The sequence below is a fragment of the Phascolarctos cinereus genome, unplaced genomic scaffold (genome assembly GCF_003287225.1).
Source record: "Phascolarctos cinereus isolate Bilbo 61053 unplaced genomic scaffold, phaCin_HiC Scaffold_2;HRSCAF=192, whole genome shotgun sequence".
In the NCBI taxonomy this organism is placed as follows: domain Eukaryota; kingdom Metazoa; phylum Chordata; class Mammalia; order Diprotodontia; family Phascolarctidae; genus Phascolarctos; species Phascolarctos cinereus.
The window spans coordinates 104,507,219-104,524,205 of NW_027555625.1; the positions used below are offsets into that span (position 1 = coordinate 104,507,219).

Below are 16,987 nucleotides of genomic sequence, written 5' to 3' on the forward strand. Positions count from 1 at the left end.
TTGGAAGAAAAGGCGGTGTAAACAATATTCTCGGCAGTTGCATCTATGCCATCCAGCAACAGCCCCTTAATGGAAGCAACATTTCCACATTGATGGCTAAAAGGACTTTTTGTCTCAAATTTCAGCCTCTCCTTAGGGTTGTTCCTCCTTTGACTTCACCCAAGCTTTATTAATAATTATGTTCATTTTCTCATCGGAACACTTACCAGCTTCTCACTTCAAGAACCTTTCTTAGGAGAAGGCAGCAATACCTGAGCTTATATTTACTAGCTATGTGACCCTGAGCAAGTAGCTTAGCCTCTGTCTGCCTCAATTTCTTTAACTGTAAAATGGGGATCATAATAGCACCTATTCTCCAGGGTTGTTCTGAAGATCAAATGAGATGTTTGTAAAGTGCACAGTGCAGTGCCTGGCACATAGTAGGTGGTCAATACATTTTTGCTTCTTTTCCTTCCTTTCACAGTCCTTAGTGCCTTTCCTCTGAGACTATGTTTAGAGCTTGTTTATACGTAGTTGTTTGCTCACTGTGAGCTCCTTGAAAGCAGGGAGTTCTTTCTCAACCTTTCTTTGTGTCTCCTGTCCCTAGCACAGTGCTTGTCACATAGTAGGAATAAATACCACTTAATTGCTTAATTGCTTGTGTCAACGTCAAAGGAGGATTTTCCCTTTTCTTAGCATTCTTTTTATACCTGAGTCAGACAAGCTCCTATTTCTGTTGCAGCTTCTTTTTGCATAATACATTAACTGCATCCATCTTAGTCTTTCTCAAACCACCTTCCAAGGAGATGAGCTTCAAGAAGCTATTGATGCTCATGGAGTAGTTCTGCCCATTTAGATGCTTTATGAGAAACTCAAATGACTTGACTTGCACATTCTCAGTGGGGACTTGCTGAACACCAGGAAAGGTATATAGATCTTCGCCAATCTAGCTGATTGATCCCATCAAAAATTGTTGATTTCTATCATGAGCCCAACTCAAATGGCCGACAGCTGACTTTTCATTATCGACTGTTTCTCCCTTTTCCTGATCCTTCTGCTGGATCTTGTGCTTGGTTTCTGTCTTTAATATGGGTTTTCTGTCTGAGTGTTATGACCTCTTTTCCTGGTGGCCTTTCCAGCAACTCCTTCCTTCACCTCTTCCAGTTCTTTCTGAATCTCCTCCAGGACTGATACCACGGTTTGCTGCATTCCCAGTGGTAATGCAAGGCCAAGCTGTGCCGTTGTGTAGGGGAGACATTTTTATAAATATACCAGATAAAATGAGTTTGGAGACCCAAAATGATTTTTGGTTTCAGAAAATTTAATCTTTCCTTTCAGCCACATGGAGAAAATAAATTTCCTGAATTTTAAATTCAACATGAGGAACAATTATAGAAAATTTTCTTTTATCCTATGTACTCAAGGGATAAGATTTTCCTGTTATTCTGATATGATCTGGCCTATTAAGGTCACTTCAGGGGCTTGCCTCCTGGTTAGGCTTCACTAGTCATGGATTCTCACATGACTAACTGAAAAAAGTCTTAGATGGATGAAGTTGGTTCTCCTCATTTTGGTGTTCCTTCTATTTTTCTTTTTTTTTTTTAAATTAATTTATTTTGGTTTATCCATAACCACTTCCATAAGCTTTTGAGTTTTAAATTTTTCTCCCCCTCCCTCCCCAAGATGGTACACAATCTGATATAGGCTATACATATACATTCCTATTAAACATATTTTCACATTAGTGATGTTGTAAGGAAGAATTAGAACCAATAGGAGGAACCACAAGAAAGAGAAAACAAAACAAAACAAAGAAGAAAAAATAGGAATCCTTCTATTTTTCTAACAGAAAATGTTTCTCCTGTCATTGTAGAATAGCACTAAGAGTAGCACTAGGCATTCATTCATTCATTCATTCATTCATTCATTCATTTATTCATTCATGCAACAAACATTTATCAAAGACCCAATGCTTACAAGGTACTGTTACTCCACCTAGGGTATAATTAGCAAGGGAAGGAGTATAAAGACATTTAAAAATTATTTATTTTATTCTGAACTTAAGAAATAAAACAAGCATTTCCATAAGATAGTAGAATAGAAAAAAAGATGATTGTACATGAAACTGCAAATCTATTATATACAACTTGCCATTCCTTTTAAATATATAATAAAGTTAGCATGTAACTTTCCTTTTTTCTCTTTTTTTCTCCATCTTCCCAGAGATAGCTACAATTAAACACAACTATGTATATATATGTACGCATACATATATATGTATATATATATATATACACATATGTATATACATGAAAAATCATTTTATGCGTCTATTTATCAGTTCTTTCTCTGGATGCAGATAGCATCTCCCTTCACAGGTCCTTTGTATTTAATTTGGGTATTTCTAATAGTCAAAATGACTCAGTCGCTCGAAGTATAAAGATGGTTTCTACTTGACTTTTTATAAGTTTACATATTTTTAACACCAGAAAAATCTTGCTCTCATGGTAAGTGTAGGTATTTTTCTTTTTGTGTGATAAATTGCTTGTGATAAAAAGTCTCTAAAAGTAAAGACCCGGAGGAGATGATTTTCAGAAGCAGCGAGAGTACAATTAATAAATGTTGCTTAAGATGAACAAATCCTCGCTGATATTAATACCATGTGTGTTTGAAGTTAGTATTAGGGGATGGTTCAAAAATACTCTATCTGAATTATGGATTGATTTTTATTCGGGGGTGAATAACCTGCAACCTTGAGGCCACATGTGGCCTTCTGGGTCCTTGGGTACAGCCTTTTGACTGAGTCCAAGTTTTACAGAACAAATACTTTTATTAAGGGGGTTTGTTCTGTGAAGTTTGGATTCAGTCAAAGGGCTGTACTTGAGGACCTAGAGGGCCACGTGTGGACTTGAGGCCCCAGGTTCCCCATGCTTGGACTGCAGAGAGGCCTTAAGTCAAGATGATTAAAAGTCTGGAAATAATGCCATGTTGTCATTGGTTGAAGGAATAGGGGTTGTTCAGTCAGGAAGAAAGAAGATAAAGGAAGGGCAAGATAGCCACTTCCAGTATTTGAAGGGTTGCCATTTGGGAACCTTGTTCTGTTTGACTCCAGAATATAAAACTAGGAGCAACACTTCCTGCACCAAGACCCCCGATTATTCCACTTAGGTGTTCTTATGATGAGGCTGATCATGCTATGTCCAATCTTCACATTCCACACACCCATATAATCCTCTGAACTGAAATGGAGTGGAATCTGAGCAGTCTGTTGGTGTGCTCCAAGAAGCAGAAGGGGTAGAGACTAGCAGCCAGGGGACCAGGCAGATGGCTCTACCAACTGCTACCAAGGAGTTGTATTTTTTTAATAACTCAGCTTACCGGAAGCTTCACTAATTAAGCCTGTTACACTGATTTATGCTACTATAGGCAGAAGTAGAGAGTGCCTTCATTGCAATCATGATGGTGTTTTAAAAGGTTGGAATGTCTGATTTAAGAGTTTCTCGGCATTAACTACTATTTGCTTATATTTATAGACTTTCCCACAAGCATTTTGTTTTTCTTTGTTTTGTGTAAACATTTTGGGCTATTAGGATTTCCCATGCTCGTTGCTTCAGGGTCTCTGTGGTTTCCTTAGGTAGTACTTGCTGATGTGTACATTTTACCAAGCAAAAGAATGGCCATATGTCGTTAATCATATTTGCAGGTGCTGAAATATATTTGGGCCTAACTGACAAGTAAAAGAAGAGTCACCCAGCTGAATGGAAAAAAAAATGGAATGTTGACTCTTTCTTTTCAAACAAAGGCAACATGCAGGTACCTATTTCTGTGGTCTAGTGGTTTGGAGAATTCCAAAGGCCAGATACATATGGTGAGGGTGTGTTGTGCACTTGCCTGCTTTTGATTGGTAGGATGAGATTGCTTATTGCTTTGAGATCCAATGGCCAATGCCTTGGTTGCAGAGCCAGTGCAGAGCTTGGATGGATTTAGTCCCTCATTTTCCATAGGAGGACACTTTGGAAGATAGAACATTTACCATTATGATCAATTAGTGAGCTAGGAATAAACATTATCCAGGTGGTGCCTTATGAATAGCATTGCAGCGTGGTGACGACCATGAGAAGCCACTCAGAGTTCAGCTTGATTTGCTTTGGAAGTGCAGACATTTTAGAAAGGGCGTATTTTCATAATCTCTATTTCACAACACGTTATGTGTAGATTCTTTTTCAATCTCGATGACTCAGATTCTCTTTAAAAAATGTAAAACTCCAATGCTTAGCACAATGTCTGGCACACAGTAGGTGCTTTATGAATGTTTCTTGCCTATTGACTATTGACTGAAACTTTGATTGGGGACAGTTTTTTTTGCCTTTAATTTTCTTGGCTTTGTCCTGTTGTAGGAATCTGAGATTTTTTCAAAATTTTGAGTTATGTGTCTATCAGATAGTGGAACTATTCACCCTACTATTCCTCCATATTGACATCACGTGATTCTTTTCATTTGGTTTCTATTTATCTTGTACATTCTGATTACTTTATGCTGTCTCCCCCATTAAAAACTAGGATTCCTGAGGGCAGGAACAGATTGTGCTTTTTCTTTGTATTCCCAGTACTTAGTTCAGTGCTTGTTGATTGATTGACATCTTCCATGTTCTGATTAGCCAGTGTTCACAGTGTCTACACAGGCATGTGTGCCATAGTCTGTCTCTCTCACTTGCTACTCGATATGTCTCTTTCTGCTTCTCTCTTTGTTTCTCTTTTTCTTTATCTCTACCACTCTTTTTCTCTCTCAAAAATGTACTCAGTAATTTACAATCGTGTGAAAAGGCATGCCTTAAAATTTTGAGTCTATGTGGGCAGAATGACAAGACATTCCTGTAAGTTCAAATGCACATTCTGATCTTTTTGCAAGCGAGTGAATCCCTGTTGATTTGGCTTTTGGGACCTGGAAAAATTCAGAGGAAAGTTTTGATTATAATTTAAAAGCAATAAACAAATAAAATAAAACTTAACCATCCCTTAAACTAAAATTTTATCAATGTAAAAAACAACTTAGAAATGTATATTGTTATTTAAAATAGTAAACTTCTTAACGTTGTGTGGAGTTAAAATTAGTGAGATTGCTCTATTAAATTCATCATAAAAAATCTTCCTTAAATTTGTGTCTTGAAAATAGCACATGGTGTCTAGTCCTAGATCTATTACTAACTAGCTGCATGACTTTGAGTAAGTCATTTCACCTTCCTGGATCTCAATTTCCTTATTTACTAAATGAGGGAAATTAGGTAAGATTACTTGTAAATGAGGGGGTTGGTTAAGATGGTTTCTAAAATTACTTTCAGTTTTTTTTAGGCAATTGGGGTTAAGTGACTTGCCCAGGGTCACACAGCTAGTTAGTGTCAAGTGTTTAGTCTGAGGCCAGATTTGAACTCAAGTCCTCCTGACTTCAGGGTCGCCACTCTATCTACTTTGCCACCTAGCTGCCCTTATTTTCAGCTTTCTAAAAAATGAAAATGGAAAGATGGAAGAAAATAGTATTGATAAAAAATGAATAAAGTACCCTTATTTAAATAGAAATAAATACAAGAAGATTTTTGTATTAAAACATTTTAACAAACACTTTTTGTCATTTTTTAGTGTATGCTTAATTTTTTTTTCTAATGAAAGAATAATCTCATTTCAGGGGTACAGCCTACATTTCAGTGTATATTTGAATTAATATGGTATATTCCTATTCTCTTAGCAAATGTTCAATATAATAAAATAATGTTTTGGAGAAATAACTGTATTAGTCATTTACATTTCACTCTTCCAGATTTCTGGATGTATTTATTGGCTTGCTTACGCCAAATATTGCCAGTGTGGTAGTAGAGCATCCTAGTTGTCTATCTTTGATTCCTCTCTCTTGCTCTACCACCAATTGCACTTTTCTGCCATCATAAACTTCCTTGATGATGTCCTTTACTTGTATCCTTTGGAATTCTTCATTGATTATGTGTTACGTGTTGCTCATACCCACAATGTACCTTTGCATTGTCTCCTATGTGATACTCATCTTTGGTTCTTTAAAGACAGTAGTGTTCCCTGGCTTACAACCATATAGCAACACTGGGAAAATGTTAATATTGGAAAGATGGGTCTTTGCTTTCATGAAAAACTTGGGGTCAGTAAAAGAGCTTTGCACTTTCCCAAAAGCAATCCAACTCTCCTCTTTTTTTGCAGTCCTGGAGTTAGCTCATAGTCCAAGTCAAGTCAAGTCAAGAAGCATTTATTAGGTACTTACTATGTATCAGGCACAGTGCAACATGCTGGAAATACAAATATATATGTCCAGAAAGACATACCCTTCCCTTAAGGGGCTTAAATTCTAGTTGGGAAAGATAATAACATAAAAGGGAGAAGAAAATGTGTGTGTGTGTGTGTGTGTGTGTGTGTGTGTGTGTGTGTGTGTGTGTGTGTGTGTGTGTGTGTAGGTAGAAAGAGATGAACTGTACTGTTTGTTCCAGATATACATATTGTTGTACAAAATCTATCAGGAGTCCATCCAGATACATGTTGAAACCTAGGCAATAGACATTCTTTATACCCTCTTGGTCTTTCCTGTATGGAGAAACATGTTGGGTGCTCCTTCCTCCACCCAAAAGGCAAAATTTTGGAGAAGCCGAACACCAGTTACACAAAGGGAGCAGGCAGAAACAAGTTAGTTGCTCATTGCATTATTGGAGGCAATTCCTGAATGGATGAGATCACAGATCTGTTTGGGTATTTGTTGACTGTGTGTTTAGAAAATAAAAAAAAAAACCTTACTTTAGTCCTAAGAGAGCAAACCAGTTTTAATGAGCAGGTGGTAAATAAGATTTGTGTTATGTTGTTTAGTTTTTCTCTAACTTAATCTGCTTGGTCTTAACCTTTTTAGTTCCTCTTGGTCTTACCTATGTGGAAAAGCATGTTGACTGCTCCTCCCCAAAGGGGGGGAGGGAGGAGCACTTTTTTTTGTACACACTTATGTATGTATGTATACATCTTCTCTTTTTCCTGATGCCCTAATATTTCCAACTGATACTTGTACAGGTAGAACTACAGAATGCTGTATTGAGGCTCATAAATGAAAGTGAAAGAGGAGCATTTGCTGTATCAAAGCAGTTTCATTGGGCATCATTATTTGGGCTAATCAAGCAGACACACTCTCAAAGTAATGTCAAGGATAATAGAGATTTATTATAACAAATTAAAGGCTAATCAGAGTGAAGCCTGAGATAAAGAGTACAGCAAAACAAACACAAATGAGGATAACAAGGAAACAGGGTCTGGTGACATACTTTCAGTGGGTTGGTGATCTTGGGAAATAGAGAGCTGTGTTTGTTGGATTTGCTTTGTACTTACTAATCGGTCAATCATCTGGCATTTATTAAGCACTTTCTGTATGCCAGGCACTGTGCTAAGTTCTGGGAATAAAAAAAATGTAGTATTCTACTTTTCAGAGTACAGTCTACATATCAAAATGTATCCAATGTTGTTTCCTAATATGTGTTGCTTTGGCAGCTGCCTGTCATATGTTGCCCTTGTCCTGCTAATGCTTAGAATGACCTACTTCATGGCTCTCCTTCCTTCTTTCAATTTCTCAGTCTTCTGATTTTTATTGGACATCTTCTAATCTTCCCGCTCATGGGTCCCTGGACAGGGAGGTTTTTCTGTGATCAGTGTGTTCAATTTTTATGAATACAGATTTATATCCCATTTAATCCCCTTCCTTAGTTATTTTTTAAAGCAAAGGTTATGCTGATTTAATGGTTTCCTTTAGTGGGAAGTTTTACAGTGAAGGAATCATCAGTTGGAAAAATTCATCTTCTGATGAGTGTTCTTCTCTATCAGTAATGAAGATGTTACAAGGTTTTCAGGGCAGGACCATTTATTGCCCAGGAGGCAGAAAAATACCACTAAATGAAAATCAATAAAACTAATTCCGTTCAAACAATAAAGGCAGAAAAAATAACCCTGGAACAGGCTGACCCTTCTGTTGGCCCACTATAGTCAAGTTAACCTAATTTAGCTATTAGTTTGATTCACTGACGTGTTTTTCTCTTAGCAGTTTTTTAACTTTAGTTGTTTTTTTATTTTTTTACTGTACTGATGGTATAGAAAATACATCCCAATGTGTTTATGGTTTGTGGATTTTTTTTAAGTGTTTAACTTAGAGCAAAATTCAGTCTTAAGAATTTTTCTCCAACAAGGTACCTCCGTGTATATTAGGGTCATACAAGGATTACTTAATACACATGACCACGGAAATAGACTTGTTCAATGACTTTCTGATTGTCATTGTCAACTGAGGTATAAAATGGGGGTATATACTTAACAAAGGTATTTGCCATTGACTTAGAGGCTCCCCCACACAGACCAAATAGAAGAAGAATTTTCTTTAGTTGGTGAGGTTCTCCAGATGCTGGTTGTAGATGATGTCAATTGTATCAAGCTATAGATTCCTTTCTGTGAGACCCACTACCACTGAAAAGAGAAGATCTAATGATCTATAAAAGAAGAGCCAAATGTGTAAAAGCATCCTGCTGTCCAGACTATGAAATGCAATTGGAAGGGACACCCATTGAGTTTGTCTGTCAGTGTATTTGTATGGGCAGGCACAGCAGATGGACAATGAGCTGGGTCGGAATTGAGTTAGAGGAAAGGAGAAGGATAGGTAACTTTGGGGACATTGAATAGGGCTTTCAACAATTTCAAGCTGTTCCCTGTATTTTGGTGATGCTTTATGGCCACAAATCATAGTCCACCATGATTGGTATGGAGTCACAATTGTAAGTGGTCTGACACGAGATGGATAGACCCATGAGAGGCATAAGAAGGCTTCAGCATGATCAAAGATGACATGTGTGCTCTAAATGGTATAAAAGATATCCAGAAGATTTAAGATTTAAAAAGGAGGTGTGCCGGTTATGTAGCAAAAACAAGCAAAATACTACATATCTGCTGAATATTAAGAGACCTAGAGGAAGACCTTCAGCATGTTCCATAAATCCTCTATGACTAGTATTTGGGGGAGGGGCATAGATAACAACAACTACTAATATTTTACGTCATTTTAAGATTTACAAAACGCTTTAAATGTGTTAACTCTATAGGCAAGCATTCCATTGGCTGAAAAAGTATGAATAGCCCAAGATCGGCATCTTTGAAGGGAATATCTACTAATGATGTTAATGATGTAACCAAGTTCATGAAAATTAAAAAAAAGATTTTACTGTTCAGTGTCAATTGAAACAGACAGCTGTGTTTCAGAGAGGCTGGCCCCGTCCCTATTCATCAAACCCATTATCTGCTGACCCAGAGAAACACTACCAGATCCTTGAATTATACTTTCCAATTGTTCTGGCCTGGTCATGGCTCAGGCCAATTCCTTTATAATTTAGGTTCAATATTGGAGCAAAATAAGACATTTGTAGGTCATTCAGTACTTAAGAAAAGGAGGTTTATATAGTTACAGCAGGGGAAGGTTGTTAAGTAAAGGTAGGCTGGCGAACTCTTTAAGGTGATTCAGTTGAGCAAAACTCCCTTTGTGACTGACCAGCCAAGCATCTAAGAGTCCTTCCTCAAAGCTTGATTGCTTTGAATTCAGGTAGTGAGAAATTAACATCAACAGTCTAAGCCCTTAGTCCCTTTAGCCAACCAATTCTCAAGGAATGTCTCCTTACTTTTTAAGGAAAAACTAGCCCAACCTACATGGGAGAAGGGGTTAGGTTATGCTCCTACTATACCATTGTACTTCTTATTTGTAATATTAGAGGTGTCAAAGAAAAAAATGGAATCCTAGGATCACTGGAATCTAGTTCATTCTTTTGTTAAGGATATTTTCAGTTCCACACCCCAAGCACAAGTTTGGAAATCTTCCCCTGAAGTTTATCCTCTTCTGTACTTGTATTTTGGTCCCTCATTTCGTGATTGGTTTTGGGGATGCCAAGTATCCAAAAGATTAATGGTTTAAAGAAAACAGTTTTGCTTTGCAATGTGGTATACAGGAAGGATGCTGGATTGGGGTCAGGGCACCTGGCTTTGAATTCTGCCTCTCGCTACCTATGCATCCTTGGGGAAATTGCTTAGTGTTTCTGGGCCTCAGTTTCCTCATCTTCAGAGGGAGAAGTTGGACTAGACAACCTCTGAAGACCTTTTAAAATTCTAAATCTGTGATACTATGCTTGTTGTGGAACCAATGTATGATTATGTCTGATATTTTATAGAAAATCACAACTGAGGTAAGTGACTTAGGGAGGGAGCTAGGTGGCATAGTAGATAGAGAACTGAGCTTGGAATCAGTAAGACTTATCTTCCTGAGTTCAAATCTGACCTTAGACACTTACAAGCTGTGTGACCGTGGGCAAGTCACTTAACCCTGTTTGCCTAGTTCCTTATCTGCAAAATGAATTGGAGAAGGAAATAACAAATCACTCCAGTATCTTTTCCAAAAAAACCCTAAAATGGTGTCGCAAAGAAGGGACACGATTTGTTGAGATTACAGTTGGGAGAACTGGTTCGGGTGTGAAAGAATTCACTTAGACCTCTGTAGCCATTGGTGATGAGTTCAGGATGGCCCTCAAGAATGTTGGGATGCTCCTGAAATGATGAGAAATAGACATGTGGGTCCTAGTATCCTGAGAGAATTCACTTGGACAGTCTCCAAGTTAAAGAAAGGCATTTATTGGGGTGATGTACCCAAGTGGGCCTGCTCCCCCATAAGGCAGAGCTCCAATAGGCTCTACTCCATGGAGGAGGCAGAACATAGGCTGCTGGCCCTGCTCCCCTAAGGGAGCAGAATGGCCCTGCTTTCAGTAGGAGGCAAAGGTGGTTAGCCAGGTCAAAGGTATGGTTTAAATACAATTTTATGGAATAGGGGGAAGGGAACAAGAGAGTGGAAGGAGCAAGTATGGCTTCAAAATGCCTAGGATATCAGGTAGTCCAGAGAAGTGAAGAGAACAGAAAAGAGGAGGGGAAGAATTGTTCTGGAATTCAGGGTGTTTTGTGAAAGCACAGATAAGTCGATGGTAGGGGCTTCAATGCATAGTCTTCTTTGATCACTTTTCTGGCTGGTCACATTCTTCATCTTATCCCCTAGCTTGCTCCATCTGCCTCAAGCACTCTTTTCTACCTCATCAGACTCAAAAAAGGACTGACTTAAAGTGACTTGGCCTGTATTCCATTAACCCATAGTTTGCCTCATTTGGGCTTTTCATATCAGCCACTTTTGCTGCTTTTCCCATCTGTCTTTACTCTCCGTGACACTTTTTGATCAGTTTTTAAACACAATAGTTTGTAAAGCCAGGTGAAGCAACAGAGAAGTTGATTTGAGTTTCTTAGGTCTCTTTTCTTTCAGCTGTAGCTTCTCTACTGAATTATGGTTGGTAATTAAGATCATTTCCTCTCTTTAGTTCTTGCAGTGAATTCTTGGGATGGGGAGATGGTGTTATGAGGATAGTGAATTTGTTAGGAGCAATGCAGACAATGAGCTAAATTGCCTATTCATCAAAGATGCAGAATTTTAATACAATGAGGGATTTGTACTCATTGGCAAAATGGCTGACACAGTGTATCTGATGAAGCCAGCCCAGGATGAAGATGATGTTTGCATTTCTATCTAAAGCAATTTATATATAGAAGTTCATTACTTAAGTGACCACAGTAGATTCCATAAGACTAAACGACTCCATTGCCAAATGTACACAATAGTCAGGAGAGTTTTCATTAGGTTTATTCAGGCTAAGACACTGGGGATTTGGTGGCAGAAGTTTCCTAAACCGTCCTCCTTATCACTTTTTGTTTGAATCCACTAGCTCTGGTCCATCTGTAAGATGGTTTTATCTGAGCTAATGACCCTTTGGGTCTCAACAGATTAATTTCTTTTTAGTTGGTGACATTTCTGAAACTTGCTGGGATGCAAGAGCCAACCCATCAAAATTACTTTTCCCCCATTCAGGCTTCTCCTGGTTTATCCATCTGTTTATCCACACCTTCAACACCAAGTTCGTCTATCAGTTCCATCATGGGAAATGAATATGGTATACTAGGAAAAGTATTTGACTGAGAGTCAAGAAACCTGAGTTCTTGTTCTGGTTATAATGAAACAGCTGGGTGAACCTGGACAAGCTACTGAACCTTTGTAGGCCTCAATTTTCTTTTATCTGTAAAACGGCATCAGAAAAGATAATCATATGCAACAATAGTAGTAATTCTCATGACCCTTTACCCCTGTCAAAATTGGTCCATTGAGACTGGCTCACACGCGTATAGTGCTTTAAGGTTTGCAAAGCACTTTACATGCATTATCTCTTGTGCTCCATACTGCATCCTTGTCTGAGGAACTACCAGTATTATTATCCCCATTTTATAGATAGGGAAATTGAATCTCAGAGAGGTTAAGTGACTTGCCCATTGTCACACAATAAGTGTGACTAGTGTGAACCATTACTGAGTTCCTTCTAAGAAAGACAAAATTAGGCTACATGAGCATGTTTATTTCTCTCAAATCTGGTGGAATATACATATAGAGATATTCATGGGAGTTCATTGTGGAAAATAAGCCCAAAGACAAATAGACAAAGGGGGCGGTAAGTCTTCAGAGTAATTCTCTCTCACCCCTCCCTCCCTTCCTTGCTCAGGATGCCTGTGTCAGCCAAAGTTATAGTCTCTATATTTGTTAACCATAATAAAAGAAAGGAATTTCTTAATTGGATAGATTGTAAATACAATAATATAAGAAAATGTCAAGGTGTCAATTGAAATTATAGATCCAGGATGTCTATGTTTCTTTTATCATTAATGTGACTCTCTCTCTCTCTCTCTTTCTCTCTCTCTCTCTCTCTCTCTCTCTCTCTCTCTCTCTCTATATATATATATATATATATATATATATATATATATGTATACATATACACACATATATATATATATATATATTATAACATAGCATAACATGTATCCGTAAAATATGAGGATAAGAAATAGTCTCATTATTCAAGATAGTGTCCGTTCAAGGCGTCCCGCCCTGGACAGTCACAAACAGAAGAACGCTTCTGATCAGCTTCATCTGGTCTATTAGTTGCTGACACAAAAGGGGCATTCTGGGTTCACTCAGAGAGCAAAACAAAGCATAGCTGTTATGCTAGAGCGTACAAGACATTATGGTAGGTTAAGCTCAGAGTGGGCCAAAATGTCTTTCTTGGCCAATCCAGGTTTTAGGCATTTCTCAGGTCTTGGGGCCAGAGCTCAAAATGGTTCTCACTAGCTTTGTCTTGTTCTCAGTCCAGTGCTCTTTCTGCAAAGGAGAGTTAAGTAACAAAATCCAGAACATAATAACCCATTAAAAATAACTATACAGGGGGCAGTGGATAGAACACCTGCCTTGGATTTAGGAGGATCTGAGTTCAAATCTGGCCTCAGACACATAACACTAGTTGTGTGACCCTGGGCAAGTCACTTAACCCTGTTGCCTAACCAAAAAAAGAGAATAATCAGACAAAGACACAATCCCTTTCTCACAGAGTTGCTGTGAGGAAAGCATATGGCAAATTCTAAAGTGTTATTATTATCACTTTTCAGAGCAACAAAAGTGTTCCAGTGCACTGCTTAGAAAACAGTGAATGGCCTGTGGCTGATTGGTGCCACTGGTAGTTGTGGTTGTAATAGTTCAGGAAGAGAGGGTATAGACACAGTCCAAGTTGGAAGTTTACTGACTCTTCTCTTGGAAGCAGAAAGTTAATTTGCACGATATAATTTGCTGGCTGTAAATTATTTATCCCATGACTATATTGCCTGAGTCTCAAGTGACTTACATTCCCTTTCTCCCAAAAAAGTCAGTTGCTTGCGAGGATATTGATTCAGGACTGAATAGTGTTTGGAAAAATCCACAGGGATACATATAGGAAATCTATTTTTTTCCCTCTAGATCTAAATGTTGGATAGTACAGAGCGTTCCCTGCTGAGCAATTCATAGGAGGGAAACCTCTGCCTCACTGGTTTCTTGTTCACTATTATTAGCTTTGGGGGAAAAGAAAGTTCAGTCTGGGTGAATCACAGGGAAATGGAAGTATTAAATCACAGGGAAATGGAAATATTACTCCAGGCTTCATTTTATGGTGAGATTTGGGGTAGATTTGTTATTTTTGGGTTAGAATTTTAGATGAGTATTCAATCCAAAGGGAATTAATTAGTTCTTACACTTTGGATTTGTGAAAGGGCAAAGATTCATATCAAGGAAAGTGTATCCTGCAATGGACTCTGGTTTGCTGCAAGTCCAAGTCAGTGATTTGTTGAATCGTCCTGGCAGGGATATGGTCCCAACCACCTACAAGGGCATATGGTTTAAGGGCAGAGATACTGAGCAGTTTATTTGCCATTTGTAAGATTTTTAGACTTTGTCCTTTTGCATGTGGAAAAGTTGAGAAACAATTGAGGATTGACAGAGACCAGGGACTTGGATTTTGGGTTGAGGATTGGCAGAAACAATGGACTTGGTCCTGGATATAGATATCCTGGAGGGTAAAGAACCCTGAAGAGATTCTGTTTGTTTGTTGCTGGAAAAGAGAGAGCTTGGTACCTGGAATAGGAATGCTGCCAAACTCAAAGGTAGCAGTATCAAACTAAAATATAAAAGGGACTAGGGTGAGGGGACACTAATCCATGTATAAAGATCACTATAGGCTGCATATTGACTTAGTTTTAAAATGTAATGTTATCTATATTTTGTTGTATTTTAATTTATTTTGTCAAATATTTCTCATGGTTCATGAAGGACTGGAGTGTGAAGAGCCTTGTGGCTGTTTGGTGCTTGACACCTTTGTTATAAGGGAGTGGAAATGGGGAGGTTTCCCATTGTTTGTAGGGTAAGGTTCTGGTTTTCCTAGGAAGAACCTGGCATTGCGTGTAGCCAAAGACTTCAGCTGAGTCAGGTATTGGAGTCAAAGGGAGCTAAGGTCAAACATCAGAGCCAAGATGAAGGCAATGGGGACTGCACTCAAGCAGTATAGCCACAAGCCCAGCTTAGCAGAGCAATCCCAGGGAGCCCAGTGGAGTATATGTGTGTGTGTATGTATGTACATATATACATATACACACGTATACATACATGTATATAGGGGTGTGTGTGTGTGTGTGTGTGTGTGTGTGTGTGTGTGTATGTGTATACTAGAGCAGCCAAGTGGTGCAGCGAATAGAGCACTTGGCTTGGAGTTAGGAAGATTCAACTTCCTGAGTTCAAAACTGGCCTCAAACACTTAATAGCCATGTGACCCTGGGCAAGTCACTTAACCTTTTTTGCCTTGTTTTTCTCATTTGTAAAATAAATTGGAGAAGGAAATGGCAAACCTCTGCAGTATCTTTGCAAAGAAAACCCCAAATGAGGTCACAAAGACATGGACATGATTGAAAAACAACTGAACTGAATATATGTGTGTATACACACATATACACACACATACATATGTTTACATATATGTGCATATCCTTGGGATATGTATACATGTATCCATACACACATACACATACATACCTGGGGCGGACATCAAACATCACAAAGACATAACAGGCTCTACTCTGTGGGGGTCTAAGTTGCTGCTTTACATGCATTTCCGTGTATATCTGGGAGGGGGAGTTCTCATGAAATCTCTCCGTATTTGCTCACTCTCTCCATTGATGATTTATGCTTACTAGAGAACGTGCTTTATGGTTATGTGCTCTAATATTAATACTTTTTATGCACTGCCAGTAAATGCCTTTGTTCTAAGCTGGCTTGTATTCTCTGGCTGGCTATTGAAAAGTAAACACATTAGTGGAGGCTCATATAATTTTAGGACCTTGGATAGAGAGTACCTCAGACCTCGAGGAGGTTGTGATAGAATGGGGGAAGGCACCACATAAAAGGAGGCTGAAGAGGTGTGTGTGTGTGGCAGGGGAAGGTACTTGGACATGGTACAGAAGTTAGTATGGTCAAGAGAACAATTTGGTGAGGATTGGAATGCACATGATTGACTCAGCCACTTTCCCACTTCTACTTCCTGAGGCAAACCATTTATGGAAAGTTAATCATTGGGAAATTTTTTCATACACCAAGTTAGAATCTTATGCCCTTCGACATTAATCCGTTGTTCCCAGTTGGCCTACCCAAGGGCTAAGCAGAACAAATCTAATCTTTCTGTCATGCGACGATCCTTCAAACATTTGAAGAGAGCCATTATATTCCCTTCAAGTTTCCTCTTCTTTAAGCTAAAACCCCCAATTCTTTTAACTTACCTTCACGTGGCAGAAGACTTTAGTGGTGACTAGAGACCAGAAGTTTAAAGAAACTTAGCACTGGACATCTTGTAGGAAAATTTGTCCCCATCCTCTTGCGGATAATCTGTCGTTCTTTTCACAAATGTATTCTCCCTGACCCTGTCATTCTTGTTCCTATCATGTTCAATGTCCACATGATGGGGTAGATCATCTCATTCTAGTTGCAGATCTGACAAGGGAAGTGGATGACAACAACAAGGGGTATACGATGGACCCAGAGGAAAAGAAAATGACCAGATTCTCAAACTCATTGATGTCACTTGTCACACCAGTTTCCCAGTCGTACCCTTTCATTCATGGAATACTCTTTGGATCACTGGGAGAGTACTTACTACATGGGACCATTTCTGGCCTGTTTGCTACAAACTGCATTAGAAGTGGAGAGAAGATAGATAGATACATGTATACATAGATAGATAAAGCATTTATTAAGTAATTATCACATGCTAGGTACTGTGCTAAGTGCTAGGGATACAAAACCAAGAAAACAAGATGGTCCCTACTCTCAAGGAGCTTACATTCAAGTAGGGGCAGATAAACATAAGGGAGTATTGTTATCAAGGGGGTGAGGGAGGTCTGGTAGCTGGTGGGGAGGAGGAGCAGTCTAGAGAGAGAACTCTAGGGGCAGCTCGGTGGCAAAGTGGATACAGCACCAGCCCTGAAGTCAGGAGGACCTCAGTTC

At 38.7% G+C, this 16,987-nt stretch overlaps 1 protein-coding gene and 1 pseudogene across 6 annotated transcripts in view; one reads left to right on the forward strand and one right to left on the reverse strand.

Moving 5' to 3' along the window:
• The window catches only part of CCDC85A (coiled-coil domain containing 85A), a 234,701-nt gene that overhangs the window by 23,815 nt on the left and 193,899 nt on the right, over positions 1–16,987 (forward strand). The window lies entirely within an intron of this gene.
• Positions 630–1,188, reverse strand: LOC144455408 (calcyclin-binding protein pseudogene; annotated as a pseudogene).